General features: G+C 34.6%; 1 protein-coding gene across 6 annotated transcripts in view; it reads left to right on the top strand.

Annotated features, from left to right (window-relative positions):
- Positions 1-11372, top strand: part of LOC133516567 (protein madd-4) — a 651682-nt gene that overhangs the window by 374557 nt on the left and 265753 nt on the right. The gene's annotated exons all lie outside the window — the stretch shown is intronic.

Genomic DNA, 11372 nt, shown 5'->3' with positions numbered 1-11372 from the left:
ATATACTTTCGCGGCTTTACTGATAAATAAGTATATTTAACTCAATTGTTCTAGCGCATTTAGTTTATAATTTTTCTGATCAGTAATTAAGCCCGGAAGTTGGTAGTTTGTAACCCTTTGACCGCCAAACACGTCAAATGACGCACGTTGCTACAACCAAATATCAACCTTCGCTCATTCCGACAAGGTTGATGGTGACGCGCCGTACACGATAGGCGTAGCGTTGAAAGGCTTAAGGCCCTTTATCACTGGCCTTCGACCCTTCGTATGATTCGTTCTGAAAGTAATACCTTGTATTATACTTAACTTATTCCAATATTTGCTCGTCTACTCGTAAGTGTTATTGTAAATGATGCATGTTGCACAACATTGAATTTTAATTTTTAAAATAAATAATTGATAAATAAAAAAACTAACGTCTGTGTTCATAAATTGGGCTTTATTGATGCTCCTATACAGGAATATCAACATTCTAATGATCTTAATAGAGTTACGAAAAGAGACACAAAAATCTTCTATGTTTTCTGTAAATATGTTTTATTAATAATTATTACTATTGTTTTTTAGGGTTCCGTATCCGAAGGGTCAAACGGGACCCTATCACTGAGACTCGACGGTTCGTCCGTCCGTCCGTCCTTCATGAACCGTGAAAGTTATCCAGTTGAAATTTCTACAGATTATGTATTTCTGTTTCTGCTATCGCAACAAATACTAACATGGCGAAACTATAAGGGTTCCGTTTTATGCCATTTGGCTACGGAACCCTAAAAACAGAATAAAATAAATATTTAAGGGGGCTCCCATACAAAAAAGTGATTTTTAGATAATGGCACGGAACCCTTCGAGCGTGAGTCCAACTCGCATTTGGCCGGTTTTTTTATTATTATAATGACCTTAGTTATAAGGAATGTAATGTTTCAGGCTAGTCCTGTATTGTTACATTTTGTGTAATGTAAATAAAATAGGTAAACAACTTAATTTCTATGGTAATATTTTGGGAATTTCGCGGAATATCTTTTTTTTTATTAATCTAGGTCCTGAGTTTCAAAGTTCCCTAAAAATATAGACACACTATTTTGAGAACGTTTAATAAAAAAAAGTTCCCTCTAAAAACTTTTCTCGTAAAACGGTTACTTCGTTTCCCAAAACACGACACAAATACTAAAACCATTATTCAATATTTCTCCACCGTTACAGCACCCTAAGCGCTTCAAACTATAAGTAAATAAAAACTTGCGTATAGTTACGGAACTTTGAGAACTTAGCGACAAAAGCAAGTTCTGAGTGCTTCACACGAATCTTCGCCCATTCGAGTTTTACTAACAATGCCGGGCTTCAAATATGACCAGGATATTTGGGCTTTTTGTATATTTTGTGTAAAGTTTGAACGTATTTAACGTGTGACACAATTTTAAGAACGTAACTGGGTTTCATTTGTAGATATAAAATATATTTTTAATGTCCTTTTATGAAACTTTATACAATAGTAATAAGTTAAACCTCAACATGGTTTTTGTTTTCAATAAAAACACTAGATTACTTATATGCTTCTTGCCCTGAACTTCCGAAAAACCTTACCTCAATTCCACTCCTTCCTTTAAAAATTGTAAATGACTTCCATGGTAACTTGTGAACATATTTAAAATTAGTAAATGTAAGCCAATACCTCAAACGCCGCAAATATATCCTCGGCAGTAGTTATATTTTTAAGGCGTTTGGGGTCGAAACGATGAGGCCGTGGGGGCCAAGCGCGCGCCGGTTGTACCTTGACTTAGTGGCGCGCCTTATAAACGCCACACGTGACCAAGGCTGGCCAGTATTTTGCTCAAGGCATTAGCATTGCCGTTCAACGTGGCAAATTGGCAATGCGGCCAGACTTCTGGGCACACTGGTCATTGACAGTGACTTGGAGGACGTGTTTTATTTATAGTGCCTTTATTTAAAGTTTATATATATAGTTTTTATTATTATTTCAAGCCAAATGTTACCATTTTCATTTCTTAAATCACCTATATGCACGTGTTGTATAGCTTAAATTACCTATTACGTATAGTAACAACGTGTGCCCATGTTTGACAGTTTGAAAGCAAATATTTAATTTGAGTGATTTAGTGGTGTTTCTTGCAAATTCTGAAATACATATTAATAAAGGTTATGATTCTGAACACTTATTTTAGCTGATTAAAATGCGTTTTACACGTTTTACAACAATTTCTAACACTAACCAAATTAAGATGGTTCGATTTCCATATAAATAATAATTGCGTTTTATTAAGTCAGTCATACTTAAATATGTGTGCATCTATTTACTCTCGAATATTCGTTTGCACTATATTGATAGAAAAACCCTGTTTTAATCGTATACAGAAATCACGCAAAAACCGTTATTTTGGTCTTCAATTGTTACAAAATACAACGTTTTTTTTCTTCGAGCAACACCTGGAAGGGAGACGGCATTCATACTATTTCCCCTCTGCCGAAGCATAGGTACAGCTGTACCTATGGCGGTGCATGTTGTGACTCGTCCGTACACATAAAGGTGTGCAAGATTTGTCTTTGACGTGTGTCATTTTCTATGTATTTGTATCGTCATTACAGATTGGATTTTGTATGTAGTGAGTGAGAAGTTCGTCTGTGTGCACGTTCCCCCCCCGCAAAAAATGGTGGAATGATTTGTTCGGTAAGATATCACTTAGATTCCTCCCTTCCGACGTGTCGGAAGCCGGTGTTGCTCGGTTTTTTTTTGCGTGAAGTTAGAATTACTAAAATACCATTCCTACTAATGGACATAAAAATAAAGTACCTACTTGACCCGAGAAAAATTGACCAAAAACCGGGCAAAAATCTCCAAAGTTTGAACGCCACAGATTACCTACAGGCGATTAGACGTGTCATAATGCAGTGACTGTAATCGTGCATAACTATCGTAATGTATCATCTATTGATGTGCGTGCGAGTATTCACTCATAATATATGCAACAAACAAAAACACAAGGATGATGATTTGATTTTTGGATGATTGCTAATGCAAGTTGTGGTTTTATACTGAATTTTTACACGTTTTTATCTACACACATATCATGAACCCTCTATGATGCCTTCCGAAATCTTCTCAAAATCTGTAAATAATGGCCAACGTTATGATAAACTGTTTTTTACAACAAATTTCTTATCTGTGATAATGTTTTAATTGCTTCATAACCACATCAAAATCGATTTGGTTATGACATTCAAATTTGGAACACATCTGAAAAAAAGCAATTCGATTTGACCTCTATTCTAATATCAGTCGAGATGTCTTTTTGTTCGAAATGAAATGTCAATTGCATACAATTTTGACATATCTCGCATGTTAGTTTGTATCGAATGATACGAAACCGGCCCCCGACTCTAGATTGTCTTTGAATAAAAAAAAAAACACTACAAATGAGTGAAATGCGTAAAAAATGTTTTCATTTACCGCCATTTGACGTACAGAGTATCTTTTAATTAGTATTAATTATAAAATGAATATGTTTTGTTGTTTTTAAAGTAACTATAGCCAAAGTTTCGTGTAAAATTAACGATAAAAATATTTCGGTGACGCCAGCACATATCCGCGAGTTCCGCCAAAAGAGCAACGATGCCCCAGCGTTGGCTGTAATTTGGGATAGTGAATATATCATAAAAAGTTTATAATATGTGTGTAGATAAAATAGTGTATGTAACTGTACATAATATCATTATATTATGCCTTTATTATCTAGCACTCACATAAACTACTATTATCGAGGGTTGACCATGAAAAAATTCACACGTAAACTGGGCTATACATATAATAACCGCAAAAATCGAAGTTCGTCATTGCGGGCATTTTTCTCTGTCACTCTAATTACGTCTTAGTGAGAGTAAAAGAGAAAGATCCCCGAAATTTGCGAATTTCGGTTTTCGCGGTAAGCCCCCTGGATTACATTTGCGAAGGCAGACCCTTGAGGCAGACCAAGCTAAGTTGGCAGCGATATTGATAACCTGGACGGTGCAAGTGTTAAGTGAACGTCATAGTTATATTAATAAATAATAATAATAAATAAATATTATGGGACATTATTAAACAAATTGTCTAAGTCCCACAGTAAGCTCAATAAGGCTTGTGTTGAGGGTACTTAGACAATGATATATATATAAATACTTAAATACATAGAAAACACCCATGACTCAGGAACAAATATCCATGCTCATCACACGAATAAATGCCCTTACCAGGATTTGAACCCGGGACCATCGGCGTCGTAGGCAGGGTCACTACCCACTTGATGATGTATGGTTATTTAAAATATATATTTATGTAAGTACTCGTACAGTCGACATGTGTCTTTTTTCATATCAAATCTTTTCAATCGTGCACCAAACTGTTTCTGTTTAGCGCAATGGTTGACTGGTAGAGAATGCTTTGAGGCGTTAAGTCCGCTCTTTGTATTCTTTTTTTTGTAAATTTATGCTATAAAGTTTAAAGAAATATGGGACGGATAGGCTGAATTAATATTATTATAAGTTATCAAGTAAATCAATAAAGTAGGTATCGTATATTTTGTATGATATATGTACTGCTTACCATCAGGCAGGCCGTATGCTTGTTTGCCACCGACGTAGTATAAGAGTTATAATAATAATCTTATCTCGCTAACCATTAAGAAGATTAAAAAAACATGGTCAGGATGAGAATCAGTTTTTTTAATAAGGTGCTCCTCAAAATCTCATTATTTTAAGAAATTGATTCCTTTTTTAAACCCCTCAAAGCGCTCACATATAATTTCCCATTTTGAATGCTCATTACGAGCGAATATTATTAGGTGTGAAATTTAATATAAAACATGAGCCTTGGCAACATTACCGTATTTCCTAACTCACTCATTCACTTTATTGCAAAAAGGACTTTAAAATGTACGAAATAGAGTTGAATTTACGAAAATAATTCGAAAGATTTACGAGGTTGTCAAAGCGAGCAGTGAAGCGGAATGTTCCTTTACAAGCAGAAGCAAAAGAAGTAAACGGAATGGACCTTAATTCACTAACAGCGGGCGGTAGGAGTGTAAACGGCTAGTGGTACAATTCTGTTTTTGTTTTGGACAAAAGCAATTTTATTTTTTTGTGGTTTGTTTTGGTTTAAATATTTTTTTAATGATACCTATCTAAAGAATTCTAAAGAATTTTAGTATTTTATGGTTTTATTTTTTTATCATAGTTTTTTTTGTGTAATTTGACATTTAGAGACAGTATACATCTCTAATAAAGTATTTATTATTTCATAGATTCGATATTTGTAATTTGTTTTTTTTTTTTAATTTATTGTTTGTAAAAATGGACATGTAAAAGTGCCCCTGTGGCCTATTTGCTGAATAAATGTTTGATATTTGATATTTGATACGTTATCAGTTGAAAAGGAAAAGCCAGTATCGTATCTTACAGGGACCTAAAAAAGTTAGCCGATGACCGCGAAAACTGGCGTCTACTCCACCGACAAGAGCCATGCTCTTAAATGAAGATGACATCATGAGTTTTATGTCATAATTTGTTGTCAGCCTATACAGAAAATGGTGTGCCTGGATAAGTCTGCTTAAGATAATTCTGCATTAACTCAGGAATATGCCAGAGCTACTAAAACGTCATATTTTATAAGAATATGACATTTGTGGTGGCACTTTGACCCTTTGTCGTTGAAAAGTTTGTGCAAAGTTAATTTGGTCTGACTCTATTATTGTTTTATGGTTATAAAATAAATAAATAAATAAAATAATATAAATAAATGTATTATAGGACATTATTACACAAATTGACTTAAGTCCCACAGTAAGCTCAATAAGGCTTGTGTTGTGGGTACTTAGACAACGATATATATATATTAATAAATATTTAAATACATAGAAAACACCCATGACTCAGGAACAAATATCCATGCTCATCACACGAACAAATGCTCTTACCAGGATTTGAACCCGGGACCATCAGCTTCGTAGGCAGGGTCACTACCCACTAGGCCAAACCGAAAACTAGGTTATGAAATGTAAATTGAGTTTGAAGCTTTTTATAGGCTTAGTTAAGCTAGAATATTGGAAAAATGCCACCGGTAAGACAATTTCTAAACTTCCAGCTAGTTTTCTAGCAATTTTCTAGGTTTCTATTTTATCTAAATAAAGAAATAATGTTTTATCATTATATATTTCTGCAGGAGTCGTATTCTATTTATTTTAACTATCATGCCCTAACAAATTGTTTTAATAGTTAGTACTACGCCGTTTCTATGTATATTTCAAACCTCTTTGAAATATTTATATTTGATTGAATTTTAAAGATTTAAGTTAGCAAGTAAATATTCTTTAAATAAATAAATTAAAAAAAGCCTTTTTATTCCGACTCATTACATTGATCAAAGGTTCAGTTTAACTTAAATTTAGGTATCTTAAAATATATCTAAACACTTTTTATTTAAATGAGCGGACCTCCTCGAAAGTAAATGCCTCTCCCAGTTTGCGCCAATTCTCTCTATCTTGAGTCCCGGCGTGCCAGTTGCTCGTGACATGCTTTAATTCTAAATATTCTTTATTGTGCACCAAATAAGTAAAAAGCAAAGTAAAAAATACACAGATAATTAAATACGAGATGAATACTAGGTAATGAATACAATACAATACAAAACCTCTTTATTGGACAACCTCAAAATAACATTTACAGAGAGACATACATAATACATGACAGAGGTGACAACAGGCGGTCTTTCCGCTAAAGAGCGATCTCTACCAGACAACATTTAGGTAGCGGAGAAGTGATAATATTAATTTAACTATTTAGGAGGTGCAAAACACTAGATTGGAAACTACATAGCTTTAAAGAAAAAACTTATAAATACGAAACCTACAACAATATAACAATACCTATATATACATACTACTTACATATATACATAAATATATGATACAGACATATAAAGGTTTACAATACTATATATTGTAGCCAAGTATGATTGCCAGCAACGCGACCAGAGTAACAAAATAAGGGACAGATAATAGTCTTTAAGATGGGATTTGAAAATAACAAGAGGCGGTCGTATCGATAAAATAAAAAGCGACCTATCCCATACAGCCCTTATAAATAATCAGGCGGTAAAGAAACTATGCACAAATATTATGAGTGCCAATACTTTAAAAAAATATTTATAGTATAAGTTTATAAAGGACTTAAAAGTTAATTTTTGACGGGGCTAATAGTTTGTGGGGTATTTTTATTTTATTTCTGTATTCATTTTATTTTAATCTTCGATCTTTTTGTGAATGCATTTTATTTTGACATGTCAAATATAATGTACATTTCCAATAAGAAATATATGAATCTAATCTAATCTAATCTACTGTTTCTGTACAATATTATGTTGTAATTACCACATACAACTGTTAACTGACATTTGTCGTCGTCGTCAACGTCATGTGAAATTTATGACTTAAAGTATAAGTTTATCTACTAAATTTTGTCCAGACGCAGCGGAACGCGCACCACAGTGCGGCGCCCGGCACAGCGGGGGCTCGCACCCTCGAGTGTGGACAAAACGGATCGCCGGTTATCTACACGAGTAATTGCCGCGTTTACAAATTACCGCCCGGGCGTTTTTTGTTGAAAGTGATCCTTCTTTCTAGTCTTTCTACGCTATAAGATGTTATGAAGATAGGCCACGGTCGCTTATCCGTACAAATGTAGTCCCCATTTTCCTCTCTGGATATTGACATTATGGAAAATATTTTTATATATTTTGATGTATACTAACCGTAGCCATGTTTGACTTTTTTTAGATTTTTTAATAAGGTAAAAAGTAGGAGATAAAAACAGATTTCATACACATTTTTAAATGCTTCTAACTTTTATAATAGTTACTTAAAGAGTCGAAAAAATCAAAGGGGCATAAGCTGCGGGTGTACAACAAACTGTGTCAAAATATTTGATGTTTTTTCTGTTTTAATAAATAATAAATAAATATTATAGGGCATTATTACATTTATTACACAAATTGACTAAGTCGCACAGTAAGCTCAATAAGGCTTGTGTTGAGGGTACTTAGACAACGATATATATAATATATATTTATAAATTGACGACCGGCTTGGCCTAGTGGGTAGTGACCCTGCCTACGAAGCTGATGGTCCCGGGTTCAAATCCTGGTAAGGGCATTTATTCGTGTTATGAGCATGGATATTTGTTCCTGAGTCATGGGAGTTTTCTATATATTTAAGTTTTTATAAATATTTATATATTATATATATCGTTGTCTGAGTACCCACAACACAAGCCTTATTGAGGTTACTGTGGGACTTAGTCAATTTGTGTAATAATGTCCTATAATATTTATTTATTTATTATTTATTACAAATACTAAAATACATAGAAAACACCCATTACTCAGGAACAAATATCCATGCTCATCACACGAATAAATGACCTTACCAGGATTTGAACCCGGGACCATCGGCTTCATAGGCAGGGTCACTACCCACGAGGCCAGACCGGTCGCCTAATTTAATTTTAATGTTATTTTAATACATTGGATAATACTCGTAATTTCTTAAGAGTAAATCTTACTCCTAGTTTTCGGAGTGTCGTCCTGGAGATCTCTATTACAGGTATACGCTTAGTCCAGACTCCAGTCTCTCACAAAGGGAATAAAAATCTTTTTAATAATTTTAAATCCAGAGAGTAAAATGAGGACTACGTTTGTATGAGAAGGCGGTTTCGGGGCCTATCCTCTTAAGTGTTTTGAATTGGTATTAGAATATTTGTAACAAAAAATAGTGAAGATCCATTTAAAAAACAGCCTGTAGAAACATGTTTAAAATACTGACTGCGTAGGTCGCCACAGCTCAACGAGGATGCCGAGTGTTGGGATCGACAACGCGCATGTAACTCCTCTAGAGTTGCAGGCGTACAAAGGCGACGGAGGCTGCTTACCATCAGGCGGGCCGTATGCTGTTCGCTCGATTTATTTTCATTCTATTTCTTTCTTTCAATACTACCAATGTATTCCAATTGAGATTTAAATATAAATTAAAATGTAAATAGATAGTTCTTCGTGAGAATTGCTTAATCCAGTAGAGATTTCAATCTAACTATAAATTATTAGCTATCTTCAACTAAGGAATTTACATTTAAAATGTTGTAACTACCTTTGAATTTCTTTCGAGATTTTTCGTTTTCGTGAAGATACAGTCATCATCATCTTCCGCGCGTTGTTCCGGTATTTTGCCACGGCTTATTAGAGCCTGGGGTCCGCTTGGCAACTAATCCCTAGAATTGGCGTAGGCCCTAGTTTTACGAAAGCGACTGCCATCTCACCTTCCAACCCAGAGGGTAAACTAGGCCTTATTGGGGTTCCGGTTTCCTCACAATGTTTTCCTTCACCGAAAAGCGACTGGTAAACATCAAATGATATTTCGAACATAAGTTCCGAAAAACTCATTGGTAAAACCGGGGTTCGAACCCGCGACCTCTGGATTGCAAGTATCACGCTCTTACCGCTAGGCCACCGGCGCTTCTTTTGTGTAGGTACAGTAACGTTGGCAATAACAATGTAATTTTGAACTATTGTGAAAATTATGACATTTATTTATGGTTAGAATTTTATCAAAATCGGTGTATTATTAAGGTTTTCCAACAATACAGTTTCTAGTTAGTTAATATGAGGCGACCCGCTTCGTTTAAATATATATCGTCTTATTAATACATTATTAATTAGTATAATATACTAATAAACTTATTTTTCTGTTACAGGTAAGTGTCTGCTGAAGTGTTGAAGAATATATATATAGTACAATTCAAAATATCAGTAAGTATTTAGCAATTAAAAGACCGCATTAATTATGTTGTTCGTGACTTAATAGTCAAATTTGTCATAAAACTTATTAAGAGGAAACATGAGTGATAATTTTTCATACAAACGTTCTCGATTCTCGACATTTTCCTCTCTGGATTTTGGACCTAGATTAATTATTTTTGTATACAAGTTCAATATTTACTGTGTCGTTTTCCTTTTTTAATATATTACACTTGCACTGCGTGTGCTATCAAAATCGCTGCAGACTTAACTTGGTTTAACTCTTATTATTTCGAGAGTTTAAAAAACAACTGTTTTGACTAGTAGGAAAGTACACCACGTGATCGACCATACAAAAAGAGAAAACGTTTTTCCACTTCTAAATATTTTCATTCTCCATGATTTTTTAATATCTTATTGACACAATGAAAAACTAGGTTTGTAGGTTTTCCTTTATTTCAAATATTGAAAAAAAAATTAGGAGCGAATCCTCTAAACCTAGAACACATTATGCTGAAACGATCGTCATTAAAATCAAAGTGATTTTTTTAAGATTTATTCAGTGAAAACCGTTTTCTCCCGAAATGGAATTTCATAGAAAAATTACCGTTACTTTGTTCGATTCAAAAAGTTTTCTCCCCTCCCCTCTTAAGGCTCCCAGGGTTAGATTGCCCGCCACAAATACACCAAAGATTCAGTACTCTCCACCAGCAGAGTTTTTGAAAAAGCGTTGCATTAGCGTCGCTTTTATAGATCAATCTTTAGGGCTTTTTCTAGCAAATTCATCGAATCGAAACCTGATTTCGTATATAAAGTGCATTCTCCTTCTCCGTGAGAACGATTCAATCCACTACCTTTGACTTCCATGCAACATTAACACAAACGCTACGGCACATACGCCGGTATCTCCTAAAAAAGTCAGTGTGTTTAATCACTTTAATCAAATGAAACAATAAATTATCGCCTATCTTCGCCTACTTTCGCCTTCAAGTTCGAATCGGGCCGTTAGCCGTCATTCGCGCGTTCATAATTTTATATCGCTCTGACTCGTCCGTACATGTACTAAAGCGAGCGAGACGCCCGCGCTAATGACTGCTAACTGATATGATTCATATATCGGTTTGATGTCTAAGTGCACGTACGAATTGGCCTGTAGGTGTATTTTGAATCCTGCAGCTTTACGCCTTGCCTTGCGTCAATTTCGACGAAAAAAGTATTATTTTCCTACGTAATGGTTGCCAAATCATTTCATAACGGATATAAGGTAATATATTTACCACAAATATTTAGACACGTCACTAAAAACCAGCCAAGAATCCTACACAATTATTCAGCCAAATATTTAACTATAATTGCCTCAGTATTGGAAAAACTTCAAAGGCATACACGAATCAATATTTCACGGAAATATAACAGTCCTTAGCCAATTCTCTAAAATAGTGGCGAACTTAGCATTCCGTGCTCACATGCCAAATGTACTTTACACACGCGAACCAGCATTTTAGGGTATCGCTTAACCCTTATAACACAGAAACACTCGAAA

Source organism: Cydia pomonella, chromosome 3, assembly GCF_033807575.1.
Source record: "Cydia pomonella isolate Wapato2018A chromosome 3, ilCydPomo1, whole genome shotgun sequence".
NCBI classification, from domain to species: Eukaryota; Metazoa; Arthropoda; class Insecta; order Lepidoptera; family Tortricidae; genus Cydia; species Cydia pomonella.
The sequence above is the reverse complement of the archived record's forward strand: the minus strand, read 5'-3'. Positions and strand labels throughout refer to the sequence as shown.